Raw genomic sequence first — 23821 nt, forward strand, 5'->3', positions numbered from 1 at the left:
CACGGTGGCTCAGTGGTTAGCACTGCAGTCTTGCAGCGCTGGGGTCCTGGATTCAAATCCCACCAAAGACACTATCTGCAAGGAGTTTGTATGTTCTCCCCGTGTTGTGTGGGTTTCCACCGGGTACTCCGGTTTCCTCCCACACTCCAAAGACATACAGATAGGGAGTCTAGATTGTGAGCCCCAATGGGGACAGTGTTGCCAATGTATGTAAAGCGCTGTGGAATTAATAGCGCTATATAAATAAAATTATTATTATTATTATTATTATTACAAGTGAAGATATTAAACTGTGATATATCTTACCAAAGAAATCTATTTCTTTCAGACATTTTTTTGCCTCCTGCATTATCAATTCACATTCAAAAGCTGCTTAAGATTATGTGCACACATTTTTTTCACATAAATTTTGCCAAGAATCTACCAGAAAAAGTGCTAAAAAACACTACGATGAATAAGCATAATACACAGCAATGTAAAAACAATATGCTGTGCACATGCTCCATCTTTTGTTACGTATTTTAACCACTTTAGTCCTTGAAAGCTGGGAAGTGATGAAAAGAAGTAGCGTGTTCATTCTTGGGGTGGCTTCAGCTTGGAAACCATTCACTATTTGAAGTCTGAATTACAAAACAAGACGTTAGCAGCGGAGGTACTGGAATCGCGATTAAAAAATGCAGACAAAGAAGCTTTCAAATTAGACTGTGTGCATATATCCTAAATTTATTAACAATCTGTAATTAGTGCCCATAGGAAGAGTGGAGATGTGGAGAAGTTGGTGGGAGAAAAAGGCACCGAGTTTTGTAATGAAGAGAGTAGAAACCAGAAATAATTGAGGCTACAAGTCATATAATGGCCAGAAATAGTATTATTCCTACTATAACATGAAAGCTTGTGATGAAAAGTCTCTTGAAAGTAGTTACATTTTAGGGGTTGTTCCAAAATGTCCATATTTCAAGTTGGCTCTTCAGGGAGGAAAGAGACAAACTTATGCCAGATTGGTGTATTAAGGGTGCTTTACATGCTGCAACATCGCTAACGATATATCGTCTGGGTCATGTCGTTAGTGACACACATCCAGCGTCGTTAGCGACATCGCAGCGTGTGACACCTAGGAGCGACGATCAACGATCACAAAAACGTCAAAAATCGTTGATCGTTGACACGTCACTCCTTTTCATAATATTGTTGGTGGTGCATGCCGCTGGTTGTTCGTCGTTCCTGTGGCATCACACATCGCTATGTGTGACACCGCAGGAACGGCGAACCTCTCCTTACCTGCCTCCACCGGCTATGCGGAAGGAAGGAGGTGGGCGGGATATTCCGCCCGCTCATCTCCGCCCCTCTTCTTCTATTGGACGGCTGCCGTGTGACGTTGCTGTGACGCCGCACAAACCGCCCCCTTAGAAAGGAAGTGGTTCACCGGTCATAGCGACGTCGCAGGGAAGGTAAGTCCGTGTGACGGGTGTGAGCGATGTTGTGCGCCACGGGCAGCGATTTGCCCGTGACGCACAACCGATGGGGGCGGGTACGCTCGCTAGCGATATCGATAGCGATATCGCAGCGTGTAAAGTGCCCTTTAGTCTCTGCAAGGAGAAAGGTTTTCCCCTTAGAACCCATATTCTCAAGTGGAAGACACTTTAGGAATTGCTCTTTTTTTCTGTCAATTTCTTGGATTTTTGTAATCCTGAAAAAATTTCGTTAGCATTTTTTTAATCATTTCCTGAAGTGCTTTGCTAACTATTTTCTGCTCACATTTTTTGAGCATTTTTGAGTCTTCTTTCTGCGTTTTTCTGACATGTTATATAATCCATTAGTCAATCAAGAAACCATTTGTGTTTTTTGAGACAAAAACTGAAAAAAGATACCTGACATATTGTAAAACATTGAATGTCTTCCTGGGGAAAAATCCTGAGCAATGGACATGTCTTTTTAAACGCTTAGCATCATTTGAAAGCCTGAAGTATTTGAAAGATGCCCAAAAGCCTAAACATATGAATAGCAAATCGTTTTTGCATAGAAATTAATGTGATCATTCTTTTGAGCATTTTTTTTCCCACCGTTTTACAGAACAGAGACACTCAAACAAAACACACTCTGGGAAAAGACGTAGTGTGAACATACCCATAAATTAACAAAACGTGTTGTATTTTTTTCTGCATGTACAGAAGGTTTTCTTGTCTTTCAGTTGCATTACGTAATGTCACTGATTTCCCATGGGTTTCTTCACTGCATAAATCAAGCTGAAAATTAAAACAGTGGAATGTTACAAATTCTGAAAAAAACGCAAATGTCTTTACAATGGCTTCAGTTCTGAGAAAGATGTGAAACATCTGTAAGGAGAGGTAATACAATAACTGGAATGTTCTGGCCCGTTTCCAATACCATGTCTGATTTTTCAGGGCTCTTGATATAAAGCTGAGAGAAAATAATAGAAAACACCTGTATTACAATTCAGTGAAAGATCTTCACTCTTGACGTTGGTGTGCTGTGAAATGGGAGACAACACAATAGTAAATTAATCTGTATTTTAATGAATATATATATATATATATATATATAAATATATATATATATATATATATAAATGTTTCATTTTTTGTAAATATCTACAGTATAAAAATATATATATATATATATACTGTAGATATTTACAAAAAATAAAACATTTATATATATATCTATATTTATATATGTATATATATATATATATATATATATTCATTAAAATTCACAGTAGATACATGGAGCAAGACAAAAAAATTGGGAGTCACTGACCTAATACATACAGCACATGAACATTCCAGTGCAGTTTTTGCATTTTCAGCAATAGTATACAAACATTTGAAGAGAAGGAAATAACATTATATATGTATATATATATATATATATATACATATATATATGTATATATATATATATATATATATATATATATATATATATATATATATATATATATAATGTTATTTCCTTCTCTTCAAATGTTTGTATACTATTGCTGAAAATGCAAAAACTGCACTGGAATGTTCATGTGCTGTATGTATTAGGTCAGTGACTCCCAATTTTTTTGTCTTGCTCCATGTATCTACTGTGAATTGCGTTGCTAGTAGTAAGACCAAAGGTGGTGTAAAAGATTGTATCCCTGGACTGGAATAATACAAATACCCTTTAGTGAATGCACTCAGTCACACTAATATCACCCACCAAGAACAGTCATCTGATGAACTTCCTTTATACGTAAGAACTGAAACGCATGCATATATTGTACAATCCCATTCTGTCAAATTCCATAGTGCCAATGTATAGACTAAAGCACAGTTCCCTTTGAAATAGGTCCAATTCCACTGGAACAGTGCCAGCTATAATGCATTTGGACCAGGAACTGCCACATATACTATCTCTTCTGAGGCTTAAGACTAAAGGCCCCATTACACGCAGAGACATCACTAACGAGATATCGCTGGGGTCACGGAATTTGTGGCGCACATCCGGCCTTGTTAGCCACGTCGTGTGACACCTTCGAATGACCGCTAATGATCAGAAATACTCACCAAGTCGTTGATTGTTGACACGTCGTTCATTTTCAAAATATCGTTGCTCGTTTAGGACGCAGGTTGTTCATCGTTCCTGAGGCAGCTCACATTGCTACGTGTGACACCCCGGGAACGACGAACAACACGAACAACAGTGTACCTGCGTCCTCCAGCAACGAGGTGGGAGTGACGTTCATGTGGCTGCTCTCTGCCCCTTCGCTTCTATTGGTGGCCTGTTGAGTGATGTCTCTGTGATGCCGAACAAACCGCTCCCTTAAAAAAGAGTTTGTTCAGTGGCCACAGCGGCGTCGTTAGGAAGGTAAGTATGTGTGACGCGTACCAGCGATATTGTTCGCCATGGGCAGCGATTTGCCCGTGATGCACAAACGGCAGGGGCGGGTGTTATCGCTAGCGACATCGCTAGTGATGTTGCTGCGTGTAAAGCAGCCTTAAGGCCAGGGTCAGAAGGGGATAAGAAAAATCTTGCACGTTTCATCCAGAAAACTTGAATGATTCTTATTGTGATTGGTGTGGTCTTTTTTTTAAGTCCGTGTGACATCTGATTTGATACATAGTTTAATAGGTATATGATGAAAAACAGTTTCCTAGCTTTACAGTGACAATGTGTCAAAAATGTGTAAAAATCGGATGATACATGTTCCATATAGGTAACCCATCAAATATGGAGTAGAAAAATCCACTGTAAATTTCTTTAATATACATTTATTGAATATCAAAAAATACCACAAGACAATACCAAAATATTAAAATCAACAGTCAAGGGTGAAGACTCAGGTGTAAATTAGGGTACACATTAGACTTGATATATAGTGGGGCAGTGTGATTAAAGTAGCATACAATATAAATCTACAAAGTCAAATGGTCGGCACAAAGTAAAGAGGAGTACAGAGGTATAAATCTGAATTGAGTTGAACAAATATTACATAACTGTCATGTGTCCAAATCACTTAAAACAGTGGATCATATATCCAAAAACAATGTTAAAAAATAGCAATTATTTAATCTAGGATGAATCACTGCTTGCCCATTACTCTTTTTTTTTTTTTTAATCCAATTAGTTTTTATTGAAAACACGGCAGATACAAAATCATACATGGTAATTTAAGAGAACAATTGTCAACTGCCCGCACATGAGGGCTCCATACATTAATATACTCCGAGACAATCCAGTTACAATTCCTCTGCCTTACACTTTAACCACACAACAACATGGGGAGGGAGGAGAGGGGAGGAAAGATGGGGACTTCATTGAAGTAAGGGGGAACAAGAACAAAGGGGGAGGGGAAGAAGGTAGGGTTGGGGGGGAAGTGGGGGGGGGTTAGTAGGGGTACAGGGTTAGATGCCTGCCTGCATTACCAACCCCAGTCCACCAGCCGGGGCCATCAACTCCTCCTAGATTTCTCTCATAAACTGCTGCCTCAGTCAGGGTCGCAATGCTTTAGCCCCCTGGCTAGCCGAGCCAGGGCTATAATTCCATCGGCTCTATCTCAACTAGGTGCTCTTTGCCCGGGGAATAGTCGTGTAATAGGTGTTGCATGGCTGGATGACAGCCAGGGTTCCCATATTGTAAGAATTCTAGTTTTTTGTTTTAGGGAGTGGGCAAGGCAGTATTCATATTGGCATTGTTGGTCGATCCTACTATATAACTCGGCTCCAGAGGGAGCTTCAGTGGCCTTCCATGAATGGCTCAGACACTGTCTGGCAGCTATTAGAATTTGCACAATCAGTCCCCTAAAATTCTGCGGGTACGAGTCTATGCCCAAATTCAGAACTGCCAGCCCTGGGTTGGGGTTGGTGTGCACACCTGTTATTTCCCTAATGAGTCTGAAAACTGCTATCCAAAAAGGTTGGACCCTCGGACAGTGCCACCAACAGTGTCCCAGTGATCCCCTCTGGAGGCAGCCCTTCCAACAGAGCGGTGAGTAGTTGGGAATGTAATGCACCAATTTTGCCGGCGTATGGTACCAACGTAGATGCACCTTTTTCAGCTGTTCCAAATGGTTAATGCATTTTGAGGATCTTTGCACCCACTGCGTCGCAGTATGCCACGCCGAGGGGGAGGTGTTAATGCCTAAATCTGATTCCCATTTAGTCATGTATGGGAGCTTTTGCTCATCAGAGGGGTTGTTCAACCATTTGTAGGTTAAAGAGATTCCCGGTTGCCTCATTAGTTTTTTAAACAATAGTGCCTTAACAGTGGGTAAGGTCGGGTTTGATCCCGGGGGGAATTTTGTGCTTAGAAAATGGCGAATCTGCAGGTGTTGATAAAAACACCCCTTTAGGGAGGGGTGCTCCCGAAGTATATCGTTGAAGGGCCTAATCTCTGCACCATCGTAAAAGTCTGCCAAAACTCCAAAACCCGCTGCTTCCCATCTACTCAAATTTGTATATGGAATGTGGGATTCTATTGCTCTGAGCGAAATTTCTGACAGCGGGACCTGGATCTTAGGGATCATCTCACTGCGCCATATGGCTATCGATGCTGTCATAGTAGGGAGACACAGGGTGGACCTAGTACGTTTTAGATATTCCACCTCCATCAGTTTCCTCGTCGAACCCTGGTCTGTCAGAGAGTTCTCAAGTTGAACCCACCTATGGGAGCTCTCCGTGTTCCACCATTCTTTGAGTGATTCTATAAGAGAAGCTTTATAATAGGCCATCACATTAGGCGTACCCAGACCTCCCATTCCATATGGCAGATGCATAATCTTACTAGCAACTCTAGCTCTTTTATTACCCCAAATAAACTTATTGGTCATCGACTGCAGTTTTATCAAATATCTATACGGAATTTTAAGAGGGAGACACCTAAACATATACAGCAGCTTAGGAAGGAACGTCATCTTAAAGGATTGAATTCTCGCCATCCAAGATAGCGACAACTTCTCATACCTGCCTAGAGCCTGACCCAAGTTTTTGAGTAGGTGATCGAGATTGGATCTGATGAGGGAATGGGTTGGTGTCAAACGGATACCTAGATAAGGGATACTGTCTTCGCACCACTGGAAAGGAAAAGCTGCCTCCAAAATCCTTCTGGACCTTGCGGGTACATTAAATGGTAGTACTAAGGACTTAGTGGCATTCAATTTGTAATAAGACACCTCAGAAAAGGTCGACAGGGTGGACATCACTGCTGGAAAGGAATATTCAAGGTTAGTACATGATATTATTACATCATCCGCATATAGACCCAATTTATGTTCATGCTCCCCTACCCTTATACCAGTTATGTTCGGGTTCACCCTAATTGCCTCCGCCAGAGGTTCCACCACCAGAGCAAAAACAATAGGGGACAGCGGGCACCCCTGGCGGGTGCCATTGGTTATAGAAAATTTTAATGAGCGAAAACCTGAGGCTAGAACTGAAGCATTTGGGTGAGAGTACAAGGCCAAAACAGATGACTTAATTCTTCCTTCAAAACCAAATTTCATAAGCACTCTTTCCAGATATCCCCAGTGCACACTATCAAAGGCCTTTTCGGCGTCGAGTGACAAGAATACACCAGGGACACCCGACTTCTCCATCACCCCAATTAAATCCAGCATCCGCCTGGTGCCATCTTTGGATTGCCTGCCCGCCACAAAACCCACCTGATCCGGGGCTACCAAGGAGGGGATTATTTTATGGAGTCTGGGGGCTACCATTTTTGAGTAAATTTTTAAATCACAGTTGAGCAATGAAATTGGTCTGAAATTCCCAGGGGTATCTGCCGTTTTCCCCGGTTTGGGTAGTGTAGTGATAACTGCTTCTAGGTTCTCTGAGGAAATAGTCCCGGCCATTTGCCACAAATTAAAGGTCTTTAGTAAAAAAGGGGCTAGAATAGAGGCAAATTGCTGATAATATTCATAGGGAAGCCCATCCGGGCCTGGGGCTGAGTTTCGTTTAGAAGCTCTAATGGTGTCCAAAATTTCCTGTATAGTAAAGGGAAGATTTAAAGATTCTAATTGCCGGTCTGAGACCCGAGGCAATTCCAGACCGTCCAAAAACTCCTGAATTTTTTCCGGTGTTGGCTGAGGGGTTTGCGGGTCATCCCTTAAATTGTACAGGGCAGCATAATACTTGGCAAAGGCGTCTGCTATCCCATTAGGGTGCCTTATAAGTGATCCGTCGGGGCCCTTCAAAAATTCAATTTTAGATTTAATTTCCCGTTTTTTTGTTCTTCTAGCTAGTAAGGTGCTGGCTCTATCCCCCATCGCATAAAAAGTTGATTTACTCTTTTTAAGATTATGTTCATATCTATACAACAGGAGGGATCGCAGTTGAAACCTGCAAGTAAGAATTTCCTTGGACAGTGTAGACGACGGGGAGGCCTTGTTAATAGTTTCTAAGTGTTGAATATGGGCTATAATTTCTTTAATTTCTGCTTCTCTTTGCTTTTTCAAGAATGATGCAGTTTTTAAAAACTGCCCTCTAATAACTGATTTGTGTGCAGCCCATAAGGTCTCGTCAGAGACCTCCCCATTGTCATTATGTCCAAAGTATTCCAACAGGCCTGCCACAACCTCCTCCTGAACGTTCTTTTGGTTCAGTAAACTAGTATTAAGTCTCCACTGAGGCACCATAAATCCACTAGTAGAGTCCTGTACAACCAAAGTTATCGGAGCATGATCCGACCATGTTATCAGACCCACTTCAGCACCCGTACACTTGTGAACAGTCTTACTATCCGTCAGGAAGAAGTCGATCCTGCTGTACGACCGATGCCTTGGGGAAAAGAAAGTATAGTCCCTTTCCGATGCATGAAGGTATCTCCATATGTCATGTAGATGAAACTCCGCGACCAACTGTTTCAGTTCCTTTCCTGACTTAGCGGACCCCGCCGAGCAGTCCATAGATCGGAAAACTGGAGTGTTAAAGTCACCGCAGATTATCTCTGACCCCTGTGCGGTGCTCCTAAACATCTGGAAAAATTTCCGGGCAAATGTTAGTTGAGGTGAGTTTGGAGCGTAAATCGATGCCAAGGTATACAAAAGCCCATTCAGGAGGCACTTTAGAATAATATATCTCCCGTCTGCACCATAGGTTACATCAATCATTTTGAAAGCCACAGAGTTTTTAATCAGGATAGCCACTTCTCCTTTTTTTTTTTTAGAGTCATTTGCAAAGAACATATGTGGAAATCTTGGATGTAGTAGCCTTTTATTGTCATCAGTAAGAAGGTGAGTTTCTTGAATACATGCTATATCACATTTGGATGCTATAACTTCTCTCCACAGCATGGATCTTTTCGCAGGAGAATTGAGACCCTTCACATTGAGAGACAGAAACTTAATACTCATGGTGGATCCCAGAAAGGACGATGTTTCCAGGCAGGCCGACTGAGAGGCATAGGGCAGGAAGAGGCAGGCAAGGAGGACCAGTTAGGGACGGTGCACGGGTGGAGGGAAAAAACAACAAAAACAAAAAAACTTGAATACTTCAGCTTCATCCTTACCGGACAGCTGGGAAGTACTTGCTCGCCATAGGCGAGAACAACAGAGGGCTTAAGTGACATCACAGGTCACATGAGAGCTACACACGCCTGCGGCTGGCGAGACTCCCTCAAGCTGGTTCCCACTCAGGATTGATCTTTTTCTTCTGAGCATCCCCCTGCTCCCGGCGTGAGTCTGAGTGCATTGTAAGGGGTAATCCCCAGGACTCAAGTAGTTTGCTCAGTTGAGGAGGGGACTGGCATACATGTGTTTTAGAATCCCTGAAGATAATCAGTTTCACCGGGAATCCCCATTTATAGTGTATGTCATGCTCCCTCAGGATTCTGGAGAACTGGGAAAATTCTCTTCTTTTTGCCAGAGTTGCAGCAGACAGGTCCGGGAACACCTTTAAATCATTAAATTCATCTGGGAGGATAGGGTTATCCCTCAGTATCTGGAGCACTGCTTCCTTTGTTTTATAAAAATGCAGTCGTGCCAGCGTGTCCCTGGGCAGAGTGGGGTCGATACCTTTAGGTTTAGGGATTCTATGTATTCTATCCACTATGAGATCTCTTTCTGTGTGTTCTGGGAGCAGTAGTTGGAGAAACTTGTGAAAGAAATCTGGCAGCTCTTTATCAGCTACTGCCCATTACTCTTGATGTCCAAGTGTGCACCTTCAACACCGATGTGCATTTTGCTTGAGCTTCCTCAAGGAAATGGTGACGCATTAGTTTTCAGAGTATATTTCTTCTATTGTATGATTACTTTCTTTGACCCATTGCCTTATATGGTTTATATGTGGCCTTCTACGTAGCCTTGTGTGTTCAGATTACTGTGATAATGTTCCATATGGCATCCGATTGTTTTATCCACCCATATGCTTGAATGGGCAAGCCTCATCCGAGACTCGGAAAAGAATAGGGCATCCTGGGGTTTTTTCTCAAGGACTTTCAGTCATCCGGACATTTTTATAGCATTACATTCAGTTAGCTATTCAGGCTGAGCTAGTTCAGTGAGATATTTGATTTTTTACTAGAAGTGCACTTGTCCGTATTATGTGTATGAACAAGCCTTAAGGCTAGAGCTACACAGCAATTTTGGTAATGCGGCAGGAAAATAGTCCACTTCAAAACACTTTCACAAATATACACATCTGAAGCATTCAGCTCAGAACCAAGAATAAACTCCAGAAGTGGTATGGCTCATCTTTAAAAAAAAATCTTCAGAAATTGTGAAAACAGTAGAAAAAAGGAAGTGACACACACCACCGGCAGTATACATTCCTTTATTATTAACAATCAGATCACAATGTAGATCACAGTGAAGATCACAATGTAGCATAACGAAACTGCATCTAACGATTGTCAAATTAAACATTTTTTAACGTGCAATTATACTCAATAATCTAAACCTGGTGGTTTTTTGATGGCAGATAATTGTGCCTTAATTTATCACCATTTAAAATGTTGTGACTCCAACTTTTGGTTGTTGTTTTACAGCCAAATTGGTAAATCTACAATTTGCAGACAAACCACACACGTTTTTTTGTGAAGTGACTGAGATTTGATTTCGTAAAACCATTGTCAGAGTGGAGCTCTAGTCTTAACGTGTTCTGTTATTTCATCCAATTTTTTTTTTCTTCAAAAACATACATAATACTATTCCTATACTTTACTATGCAGGTGGTAAAAGCAGAAATAAGTGAAGTAATCTCTACGTGTATTGTTGTGATTTACTGTAGCTTTAAATGAATGTATTTACTGCCATATGGTTTTCTTCAGTTACTTGACAGCTGCTTCCCGCAGAGCTCTTTCCTAGAAATTTCCAAGAACAGTGTGAAAGTGAGATGGATACGATATTCTGTAGTTTTACAAAATTAAAATGAAATAAACCAACCGAATTGTTACAGCATGTATGTTAAGAAGTATCTGATGTAAGCTTGCAGATGACCAAGTCCTAGATGGAGTGTATGTATCACCGAGGTGAAACCCGGAAAGCAGGCTCCAGCAACGAAAGTGCTAAGAGGTTTCTTTTTTAATGAGCCCGGATTTTGGGTGTGGGTTTTAGGAACACCTGAAATAGCTGGGTGTGATCAGCTGCTCCCTTACCTCCAGTTCCAGGTCTTGGAATTTCTTATTTAAAGGGGTTTTCCCATTACTTTTACATTCTGTTGCCATACACTACAGTTCAAAAGTTTGGGGTCACCCTGACAATTTTGTCTTTTCCATAAAAAATCATACTTTTATTTATCAAATGAGTTGCATAATGAATAGAAAATATAGTCCAGACATTGACCAGGTTAGAAATAATGATTTTTACTTGAAATAATAATTTTCTCCTTCAAACTTTGCTTTCATGAAAGATTGCTCCCTTGCAGCAATTACAGCTTTGCAGACCTTTGGCATTCTAGCTGTTAATTTGCTGAGGTAATCTGGAGATATTTCACCCCATGCTTCCAGAAGCCCCTCCCACAAGTTGGAATGGCTTGATGGGCATTTTTTGCGTACCATACGGTCAAACTGCTCCCACAACAGCTCAATAGGGTTGAGATCTGGTGATTTGGCTGGCCACTCCATTACAAATAGAATACCAGCTGCCTGCTTCTTCCATATATAGTTTATGCATAATTTGGAGGTGTGCTTTGGGTTATTGTCCTGCTGTAGGATGAAATTGTCTCTAATCGAGTGCTGTCCACAGGATATAGCATGGCGTTGCAAAATGGAGTGATAGCCTTTCTTTTTCAAAATCCCTTTTACCCTGTACAAATTTCCCACTTTACCAGCACCAAAGCAACCCCAGACCATCACATTACCTCCACCATGCTTGACATATGGCATCAGGCACTCTTCCAGCATCTTTTCAGTTCTACATCTCACAAATGTTCTTCTGTGTGATCCAAACACCTCTAATTTTGATTCGTCTGTCCATAACACTTTTATCCAATCTTCCTCTGTCCAATGTCTGTGCTCTTTTGCCCATATTAATCTTTTCCTTTTATTAGCCAGTCTCAGATACGGCTTTTTCTTGCCACTCTGCCCTGAAGACCAGCGTCCCGGAGTTGCCTCTTCACTGTAGACGTTGACACTGGCGTTTTGCGGGTACTATTTAATGAAACTGCCAGTTACCTCTGTAGCGTCGATTTCTCAAACTAGAGACTCTATTGTACTTGTCTTGTTGCTCAGTTGTGCAGCGGGGCCTCCCACTTCTCTTTCTACTCTGGTTAGAGCCTGTTGTGCTCTCCTCTGAAGGGAGTAGTAAACACCGTTGTAGGAAATCTTCAGTTTCTTGCCAATTTCTCACATGGAATATCCTTCATTTCTAAGAACAAGAATAGACTGTCGTGTTTCACAAGACAGTTCTCTTTTTCTCGCCATTTTGAGAGTTTAATGGAATTAACAAATGTAATGCTTGCTTCAGATTCTCAACTAGCTCAAAGGAAGGTCAGTTTTATAGCTTCTCTAAGCAGTAAAACTGTTTTCAGCTGTGAAACATACTTGCTCAAGGGTTTTCAAAGGATTTCTAAACATCCATTAGCCTTCTAACACAGTTAGCAAACACAATGTACCATTAGAACACTGGAGTGGTGGTTGTTGGAAATGGGTCTCTATACACCTATGTAGATATTGCAGTAAAAAACAGATGCTTGCAGCTAGAATAGTCATTTACCACATTAGCAATGTATAGAGTGTATTTCTGTTTAATGTTAGTGTGACGCCCTGGACTAGTCAAGTCGTCCCAGGTAGTCACACACAACACCACACCCCCTCCCGATTAGGTGACATCAGTCAAACTATAAACCTTGTCACCACCCTCCAGGTTTGATGTCCACATCAGGGGGGCAGAGCCAGGCGGTTGGCTCTGCCCACCGAGGAGTTCACAGGCCTGGAGGTGGGAAAACACACAAGAAAGAGTCGAGTTCTAGTGTAGAGTAGTCTGGAGGAGGTGGAGAGCAGTCAAGTTCATGGGCAGTCCTGTGTCTAGGCCTGCCAAGAGACTACCAGGTGGCTGGGTCGGAGCCCAGTCACCATTGTCAAGGAGGCGGACGGTGGTGGCCGACTGCAGGAGCTGGGATTATAGCCGGTGGAACCGTAGGGACCGGGGTCGGGCGGTGGCCCGCCGGTACTGAACCGGGGAACCGATTGGAAACCGGAGCACCAGGAGGGGTACTCAGACCCAGTACAAAGCCCTGAACCGACAGGTCAAATCAACTGATTGCGGACTGGACTTTAGGACCTATCCCACACAAGACCCGTTAGAAGACAACAGTCCAACCATACAGGGTAAAGCCACCACCAAGGCATAGAGACCCAAAGGGCCAGCGTCTGAGGGCAAATGGGCTCCTACAGCATATACAAGTCGGGGAGCGGACTACCAGTGTCTAGGCATAGGAGTCAAACATTTACACACGGAGAAAGGCGGAAACCACCAACCTATTCTGGGAGAAGCTGCAGCCGGCTGCGGGCCCCGTTCATCACTCCGTTTGGTTTACCAGAGACTCCAGTGTGTTGTGTCAGAGTGAGTACACCACTGCCATCAGGCACCGCACCGCGCCGCACCGCAACACTTCACCCTGCACCCCGGCCCTCGCCAACCGGGCCCCGGGACAAACATCCCCTACCCACAGAGGGGTCAACACCTAGCTGCACCATTACACCGCTCCCGGGAGCCCCCATACCTTCACCTCAGCGGTGGTGTCTACAATCACCACAACCCGTGGGTGGCGTCACAAACTTACAATCCCAAATCAAACCACCGCGGCCCCGGCCGTGGAACTCCTCACCCGAGTCCCCGCATGTAGCGCCAACTCCCTTTCAGAGCGACGTGACCCCCGGGTCTGTGAAAGGCTCGAGCCACCACCCGCAGAACGAGTACGAATCCGAGCGGCTCAGCGGTCGCAGCCGAGCCCGCGGGGTAGTACATTAGCTTCATTGAAAAAAAATGTGCTTTTCTATCAAAAAAGGAAATATCTAAGTGACAGTAAACTTTTGAACTGGAGTGTATATCATAGCTCTTCAAAAAATACCTTTTGCAATATACTTGTATTCGATGTATAGCTTCCATGAGCGCATATTAGCAGGAATGATATAGTACTGGATTGTTATGCAAATTGTTCATCCTCCTCTGATAATTCCTTTTCAGGCACAGAAATCAGACCAGGTGAAAGAAAGTTGTCACTGGGCTCCTAATGGTGGGTGTAGACATTTTGCAATGAATGATAATTAGTCTGCCTCACTGCCCACACAAGCTGAGCTGACAGTTTCATTCAGCCAACACATATGCCAACAGGGGCCAACACGTGCTAGTGACGTGCTGCAATCTGCATTTCAAAAGCAAATGGGTTTAGGTAATCCAACTCACTGACATGGACAGCTGAAAAGCGCCAACATTTGCATAACAAACATAGTGGTAAGGCTGTACTGGCCATCTGGCAATTGCCAGATGAGTTGGTACCTACCCTGGGCTGCTCTGACACTTAGTATCTCCCAAAATCTTCAGCAGCCCAGGGTGGAGAGTGGAGGGGGCCTGCTAAGTGCTAGATTACAGTCCACTGCAATGTATGATGGAACTTACAGTAATAGAGCACAGGAAGACTGGGGAGGAGAAGTGATGATGTAAACAGCAGCTGCAGATACCAGGTGATGATATCTGCATGATAAATGGTTTATATTAGTATAATAAGAGTATAAATGTGTTAGTGGCACATAATAACACAATTGATGAATAAAAAATAATGAGTTAGGGTAGTGGATAACTTCTTTAGGGCAGTTCAGCTGCCTCAGATGTGGTCTGTGTGTGGAGGGGGAAAGACCTTGTTTATGTGTCTCAGTCTCCACCAGAGGCTGATTGAAAGACTGGCGTCTAAACAGGTGAGCCCATGCCCTCTTGTGCCCAGAAGTGGCTGTTTTATTTGGACTTTACCTGAAAGTTTATGGAAGTAAACTTCAGCTGTTATGGACCACATTGCCGTTCTGTGTAAACACTATCCGCTACCAAAGAGCATAAATCCTTAAACTGAATTATATCATGAATTATGTGGCGTTTAAGAAACTACATGACTTTGTGATTTGAATACCTTTCAGAAATTCCTGCCTAACAGTACTAGGAAATGTTTATAAGCCTGTGCAGTCTCAGAGAAATATCATTATTTGTCACTGCGTGGCTCTGCAAGAGGCTGTTTTGCAAGAAATGGAAAAGTCATACGCTTTTCTTGGCCTTGGAATGTACTTATTAATCTAGTTGAACATCTGATTTAAATAAAATGCAAAAATTAGAAAAGAAGAGAGCATGAAAATAAAACCTGTTAACATACTGTCTGTATATAATTGTATCTTTGTTCCTACATAAAAACTAATGCTAGCTACAAATAGATGGGGTATCAAAAGCAATCAGATTCCTTTAAGCGATTGTGTAAAATTGGACATAGCTAAAATAGGGGATAGAGATGAGTGGACTCACAGATAACCCTGTTAATTTTTTTTTTTAAAACTGGTTCCGGTCCAGAATCCGGATCTCATATAAGTCTATAGAGACCAGAATATGGCAATTAAAAATGGTGGTGGAGGGATGGGCTGTACTCACCGAGGCTCAGTCATGGCTGTATACTCCTTCCAGGTCAGTCATTCACTTCCAGAGCCAATAATTGAATATGCACCGCTTTCCCTGCCCACCGTCAATGTGATTGGTTGCAGTCAGACAACCCCCACGTTGATTGACAGCGTGTCTGAGGCTTCCACTCACAGATGCTATGTGCGTCTAAATTGTGCAGTAACAATAAATAAAAACAATTGTCGTAGGGTTCCCCATATTATCATATTCAGCACAGATAAAGCCCATGGCTACAGGCTGCAGCGCCCAGCCATGCGCTTATCTTGGCTATGTGTCAACATGAGAGGAACCGCATGCGGCTTTTTTTTAACTATTTAAATAAATAATTTTTTAAAATAGTGTGCAGTCCCCCTCAATTTTGATGCCCAGCCATGACAGAGCCCAACAGCTGGTGCTAGTATTTTCAGACTTGGGAGGCCTATGGTTATTAGGCTGTCCCCAGCCTAAAAATAGCAAGCTGTAGCTGCCCGAGATTGTTACATCCATTAGATAAGACAAGCTCGGTACTTTACCTGGCTCTTCCCGATTGCCCTGATACGGTGGCGATCGGGGTAATAGTAGCGGTTAATAACAATCCACAACTGCTACTAAGCACTAGATTAGTGATGAGAAGGGGCCTATAAGACACTTCCATCACTAATTTGTAAGTGAAAGTAAAAAAACACAAACACCAAAAAATCCTTTATTTGGAATAAAATACAAAAAACACCCTTTTCCACCACGTTATTAACCCCCAAAACACCCCTGCAGGTCCGACATAATCCACATGAGGTCCCACGACATTTGAGCGCTGCTACATCCAAATCACAGTGAGCGGCCATAGAGCATGACTGCCCACTGTGAGTGGAGACAGAGACTGAGCCACGCAATCAGCAGTGAGGTCACTCAGGTGATTTGCGGTCACAGATGTAAGTTCCCACGGTCTTTCACCTGTGACAGTAGGTAACCTGACCTCAGGCGGCCTCAGTAAAGTCAGTGAACTCACCTGCATCTCCTGGCAGAAAACCGTGTGTTTTGGCCAAGAGATGCAGATTAAGTGCTGAAATTTTCATACTATATTCATGCACTTAATTTACACTTCCTGGCAGAAAACTGCATCAATACCATAGCAAAAAAAAAAGGAGCAAAAAATGCTTAAAAAAAACACAGCTTTTTTGTCAGGAGGTGTAGATTGGGTGCAGGAATATGGTGTAAAAATATCATCAACAAATTTGCATCTCTTGGCCCAAAAATACAAAAAAACACATTTTTTTTCTGCCAGGAGGTGCAAATTTTGTGCTGAAATCTGGTGCAAACAATTTCAGCACCAAATGTGCACCACCTGACAGAAAACTGCAGAAAGAAATGCATCAAAAAACGCATTTGTTTGTCAGGCCTGTTTTGACCCATGATAAGATTTTAATATTAGAGAGTGTAGCTACTGTCCTGATTGGGTATACCTTGTTGAGGTGGGATGGCTTTATGCTTTTTTGATCAAAGCAGTGTTTACTAAGTACTGTATGTTTAATTACATGCAATACTCTTTTGTTTAGTTACAGCAGGGTAAATGTCCATATTATTTTATCTTTGTTTTTCTTAATCTAGGGCTTAGTAGCAGCTGTGGGCTGTTATTAACCCCTTATTACCCCGATTGCAACTGCATCCTGGCAACGGAAAGAGCTGGTTAAAGCACCGAGCTTGTCACATCTAATAGAGGGGCGCCGCAGGGAGACACAAATTCACTTTAAATTGCTGCTTCCGCTCTGCACAGGCTCCAGCAGAGGGTTCCGTAAATATGTTTCTAAAGTGCTATTGACATGAATTTCTCACCAGATGTCAGTAACAACCCATAATCAAACCATAGATATCCATAAAAAAAAACTATGTGTAATAATGAGAAATGACACAGGGAGAAAGTATTAAACACAGGAAGAGAGAGAGGTGCAAAAAGAAATGGAAATTCATAACAACAGATGAAATCTATCAGTAATTAGAAAGCAATCTTACCATTTAGTGGCATACATACAGGAAACATCTCATGATGGGTAAAACCAGTGAGCTGTATTAAGACCTTCACAACCTTATTGTTGAAAAACATACTGATGGCATTGGTTACAGAAAAAATTCTAAACTACTCAACGTTCCAGTGAGCACTGTTGGGGCCATAATCCGGAAATGGAAAGAACATCATTTCACTATCAACCAGCCACAACCAGGTGCTCTTCGCAAGGTTTCAGACAGAGGAGTGAATAGAACTATCAGAAGAGTTGTCTAAGATCCAAAGACCACCTGTGAAGAGCTACAGAAAGACAAGAAATCAACAGGTACAATTTTTTCAAGTAAAACAATATTAAAAGATAACTAATTAATGCACTTACCATATTTTTTGGACTATAAGACGCACCCTAGTTTTAGAGGAGGAAAATAGGAAAATAAAATTTTAAGCAAAAAATGTGGTCATGACACATTGTTATGGGGCGAGGATCTGCTGCTGACACTGTTATGGGGTAATGTCCCCAAATTCTCTACTATGGTACTCCATCCTGGTAATGATCCTCCTGCCTTGTATATGATCCTCCTGTCTTGTATGTATATGTCCCTCATCCTGGTATATGCTCCCATCCTGCTATATACCCCCATCCTGCCATATACCCCACACCTGGTATGTGCTCCCATCCTGCTATATACCCCCATCCTGGTATATGCCATCATCCTGTAATATACCCCTATCCTGCTATATACTGCCATCCTGGTATATGCCCTCATCCTGATATATACCCCCATCCTGCTATATACCCCTATCCATCTTGCTATATACCCCCATCCTGCTATATACCCCTATCCATCCTGCTATATACACCATCCTGCTATATATCCCCATGCTGCTATATACCCCATCCTGCTATATGTCCTGCATCCTGTGGCACACAAAAAAAAATAAACAATAACACTCACCTTTGCTTGCTCAACGCAGCATCGCTCCTCCTCATGTCTGTTCCGGCAGCCGTGCCGCTGGAGTGTGGAGCCGGCCACGATCCCTGCAGCACCGCGATCTCCTCCTGTCTGTGCCGGCCGTGGCTGTGTGTGAACATGTGCGCACAGCGATGATGTCATCACTGTGAGCACCGCTAGTCTCAACACAGCCGCGGCCGGCACAGACAGGAGGAGATTGTGGTGCTGCAGGGGAACGGTGAGTATACTGATTTGCTGCACCCCGCGCTGATGATGATGCACGGGGGGCGGTGAATACAGCCGCACATGATCACTCCAGGCTGTAGTTGCCAGAGGTGATCATGCGGGCAGGCTGTTTAGTATGCGCTCATCCCCCACCCATTATCCCGCCCACCTGTCAGTGCCGGCTTCAGCGCTGAGAGATGGGCGGGAGGATGGGCGTGCATATGAAATGAGCGGGCCCACGTGCTCACGGCAGGCGCTGCTGCAGCCTGCTCGTGCACCCGATGACCCGCTCCACCGCAGCACCCTCATTCCCCGCAGCCCTACATTCAGACTATAAGATGCACCCCCCACTTTCCCCCAATACTTGGGGGGAAAAAAAGTGCGTCTTAGAGTCCGAAAAATACGGTACCCTCCATGGCCTGTATGTACACTCACCAAGCAAGACTCCATTGCTGGACAAAAATCAGGTTCAAGTATAGGAACAATAAAGCAGAAAAATGGTTCTCACCACTCCAAAACGAAATTCTCGATGCCATGGAGGCCTGGGCAGGTGCAGGAATCACTGGTGGAGCTGATCCAATATAAGGAATTAAAGTGTAAAATACCTTAATCTGTACATCAAATCCAGGAGATGAAATTTAAAATAGAATTTTTTTTATTTAAAACATATTTAAAACATATTAAAAATTGGCAATTGCCACTGATTTCTATAGACACCCTTAGTTATAGGCAATCAGTGCCAATTTTAAATATGTTTTGAATAAAGACTTTTTTCTATTTTAAACTTAATTTCCTGGATTGGTTCTGCCATGTAGTATAAATGCTACATTTTTTTGTGTGCAGAAAATCTACTGTTGAACAATCCAAGCATATTGTATCTGATGTAATTGACACTGGTGAACTTGCATTTTTGGTGTATTTTTTCTGGCTCTCCATAGAAGTCTATAGGGAAAAATAAAACATTCCAAAAATGCTCTTGCATTTTTAAGTGCAGAATCAAAGCTTTTTTATACAAAAAAGTACACATTAAAGCCTTGTCGCTGCATTTTGTTTCCGCGTTTTTGAGGTGCAGTTTTGGTCCTAAAACTGCATGCATTTACTTACCCTGCAAACTCTATGGCATTTCATTATGCTGTGCGCACGTTGCAGCTTTTTTGGCTGCATCTTTGTGGTGACCACAAAGATGTAGCATGTCAATTCTTTTCGCATTTTTTTTCCTGCGTTTCGGAGGACTGGCAGATCAATCCCCCACTGACTCAGGGTCAGCGGGGATTGATCCCTGGTATTTGGCCAGATGCCGGTCCCTATATGAAGTCTATGGGGACCAAAATCTGGCGCAAAGGGGTAGGAGCAAGCACTTCATACTTACCGAGTTACTGCATTGCGCCCGGAGTCTCTCATTCTTATTCCCAGGCCACTCATTAGGCTCATACATATTTACTGCTTCCCTCGCCCACCGGCCTCTGTGATTGGTTGCAGTAAGACGAGCCCCCACTCTGAGTTACAGTGTCTGAGGTTTTCAATCACAGACACCGGTAGGCGGGTCTATATTGTGCAATAAAATAAATTAATTAAGTTGGTGTAGGATTCCGCCATATTATGATACCAGCACAGATAAAGCCCGACGGCTGAGGGCTGGTATTCTCAGGCTGGGGATACTCATGGTTATTGGACGCCCCAGCCTAATAATATCAGCCAGCAGCCACCCGTAATTGTTGTATTCATTAGATGTGACAGTCCCAGCACTTTACCTGGCTCTTCCCAATTGCCCAGGTGCGGTGGCAATCGGCATGATGAGAGAGTTAATGGCAGCCCACAGCAGCCACTAAGTCCTAGATTTGTCATGGCAGGCATCTATGAGACACCCATCACTAATCTGTAAGTGAAAGTAAATAATCAGAAACACCAAAAAAATCCTTTATTTGAAATAAAAGACAAAAAAAGCACCCTCTTTCACCACTTTATTAACCCCAAAAACACCCCTGCAAGTCCAACGTAATCCACACGAGGTCCCACAACCCTTTCACCACTGCTATATCTGAAGCTCACTGCAAGCGCCATAGAGCATAACTGCCCGTTGTGAGCGCCACACAGTGACTTAACTGAGCCGCGGTGATGTCACTCAGGTTAGCCGCAGCCACTGCTGGAGTCCTCTACCTGTGAACGCAAATCACCTGAGTGACGTCACCGCTGATCGCACGGCTCACTTCAGTTACTGCGTGGAGCTCACAGCGAGCAGTCATGTTCTATGGTGCTCGCTGTGAGCTTCAGATATAGTGGTTTTGCCGCGGGTGCGTTTTTTTGGGGCCATAAATGTGCATCTTTGTGGTCATCAAAAAGATACAACGTGTGCATATAGCCTAAAATGTTGCTTTATATCTGAAGTCCAAATGCATCAAATAAAGGGGTAGGCACTATAAAAAAACCCATAACAAAATATGCGATAATCAAAGAAGATTGTGTATTTTGGTGCATATAGCTGCATGAAACATGTGAATAAAAAGAAGCAGAAAATTGAAGCATTTACACTGTGGATACGGCGTCAAAAACTACAGTTGATCATAGCTGTTGCAGTTTTTGGCCACTGCTTTTGAACGCAGCCTAATTAACTAATCTAAGATTTTTTAATCTCAAAATTCCTGAAGTTCCCATATTAGAATAGTTTATTATAAACACTGTTAGTTAAAATAGCATGAAGGCTCTGTAAGAGCTTGATATTCATGAAGCCAGAATAGTTATCTGCAGAAATTCTATTAATTTTGATCCTGTGGTTGAAATAATTTCATAAATAATCTTGTATTGCTACTTATTTTATGCCTTAAATAATCTAAAATCGCAAGTCTGTTTTCCAGATGATAGCACCATGGCCTAACAGCTATTGTTCTCTTTTACCGCTTCCAGCTTGTATATTAAGATCTTCTGTTCTAGAAATAAAAAAATATATAAAAAATACTTAGAAAGGTTTTCAAGCTCTTGGTGGATTTCAGAAAACTCATTTGTTGTGTTTTGAATATACTCACAGTCTTGAAAAAGAAGACTATTTCCTGTCATGTGGCCCACTGCCGGAATTCTACATATGGCCCTAAACTAATACAGATCCATAAATAAATGCAGATTTTCCTAGACTTCCTTAACTACTAGTGAAACAAGATCAGACACCTCTAAATACAACACTACTAAATAACCAACCCCCCTAAAAAGTATGCATCCCAGAACCAGACCCTTGCTGCCCAAACATTATATAGTCATGGTCGAAAGTGTTGCCACCCTTAAAAGTGTTCAAGAAAATGAATTATTTCTTCGAGAAATTGATTACCATTACACATGTTTTGTTATACACGTTTCTTTCCTGTTTGTGTATTGGAACAACCCTAAAAAGAAAAACAGAAAAAAAGGCAAATTTGACATAATTTCAAACAAAACCCAAAAAATGGTCTGGACAAAATTGTTAGCACCTTTCCAAAATTGTGGACAAACAACTTTGTTTCAAGTATGTGATAGTTGTTTAAACTCACAAATGGCAAGTAATAGGTTTGAGCAAAATGAAAATCACACCTGAAACCAGATTAAAAAGTGGAGAAGTTGACTCAAGATTTGCATTGTGTGTTTGTCTAAGCATGGAGAACAGAAAGAGAAGAGAACTGTCTCAGAACTTGAGAACCAAAATTGTTGAACAATATGAACAATCTCAAGGTTGTAAGTCCATCTCCAGAGATCTTGATGTTCTTTTGTCCTCCATGCACAACATAATCAAGAGGTTTACAACCCATGACACTGTAGCTAATCTCCCTGGATGTGGATAGCAGAGAAAACTTGATGAAAGGTTGCAACACAGGATAGTCCAGATCATGGATAAACAGCCCCAATCTAGTTTCAAAAAAATTAAGCTGTCCTACAGGCTCAGGGTGCACCAGTGTCAGTGCGAACTATCCATCAACATTTGAATGAAATTAAATACAATGGAGGGAGACCCAGGAGGACCCCACTGCTGAAACAGAGAAATAAAAAAGCTACACTGCAGCCTGCCAAAATGTGTGTGAGGAAGCCAAAAATCCTTCTGGGAAACCATCTTGTAGACAGATGAGACCAAGATAGAGCTTTTTGGTATAGCACATCATTCTAACGTTTACCAAAAACAGGATGATTCCTACAAAGAAAAGAACAAAGCACCTACAGACAAATATGTTGGAGGTTCAAAGATATTTTGGGGTTGTCTTGCTGCCTCTGGCAGTTGGTGCATTGGCTGTGTGCAAGACATCATGAAATTTGAAGATTACCAAAGGATTTTGAGTTGCAATGGAGCGCTTAGGGTCAGAAAGCTGGGTTTGTGTATTAGGTCATGGGTCTTCCTGTAGGACAATGACCCTAAATATACTTCAAGAAGCACTCTAAAATGGATAGAAATAAAGTGCTGGAGGGTTCTGAAGTGGTCAGCAATGAGTCCAGATCTGAATAACATTGAACACGTATAGAGAAATCTTAAATGTTGGGAGAAGGCAAACTTCAAATATGGGAGAGGTGTAAGAATCTTGTGCATGGTTATAGGGAGTGAATGCTTACAGTTATTTATCCAGAGCATGTGCAACCAAATATTAATTTGAGGGTGCCAACATTTTGTCCAGCCCATTTTGGTGGTTTTGTGTCAAATTATGCCTAATTTGCCTATTTTCTCTGAGGGTTTTTTTGTGTATGTTGTTTTAATACAAACAAAGGAAATAGACATATGTATAACAAAATGTGTAATTGCAATCACTTTTTGGGAGAAATACTTCATTTTCTAGAACAACTTCAAGGGTGCCAACATTTCAGCCATGACTGTATATACACATTCCAGAACAATTCCCTTATATATAGACCACAGACAAGACCCCTGTATACACACCAAGAATATACTGCCTGATTACAGGTCCCACATCAAGCCCTTGGTGTAGACAGGCTCCAATCTAATCAATCCTGTTTATAGCTTCAGGACCACGATCCTTTCCATTTACAGAATTTCCCCTTAAAGGAATGGATTGTCAGGAGGAGTGAGAGACGGGAGGTGTGAACATTTTAGGGCACTTTTTCAGCAATGAAGACTGGAGCTGTTTA

This window comes from Anomaloglossus baeobatrachus, chromosome 6, assembly GCF_048569485.1.
Source record: "Anomaloglossus baeobatrachus isolate aAnoBae1 chromosome 6, aAnoBae1.hap1, whole genome shotgun sequence".
Lineage (NCBI taxonomy): Eukaryota > Metazoa > Chordata > Amphibia > Anura > Aromobatidae > Anomaloglossus > Anomaloglossus baeobatrachus.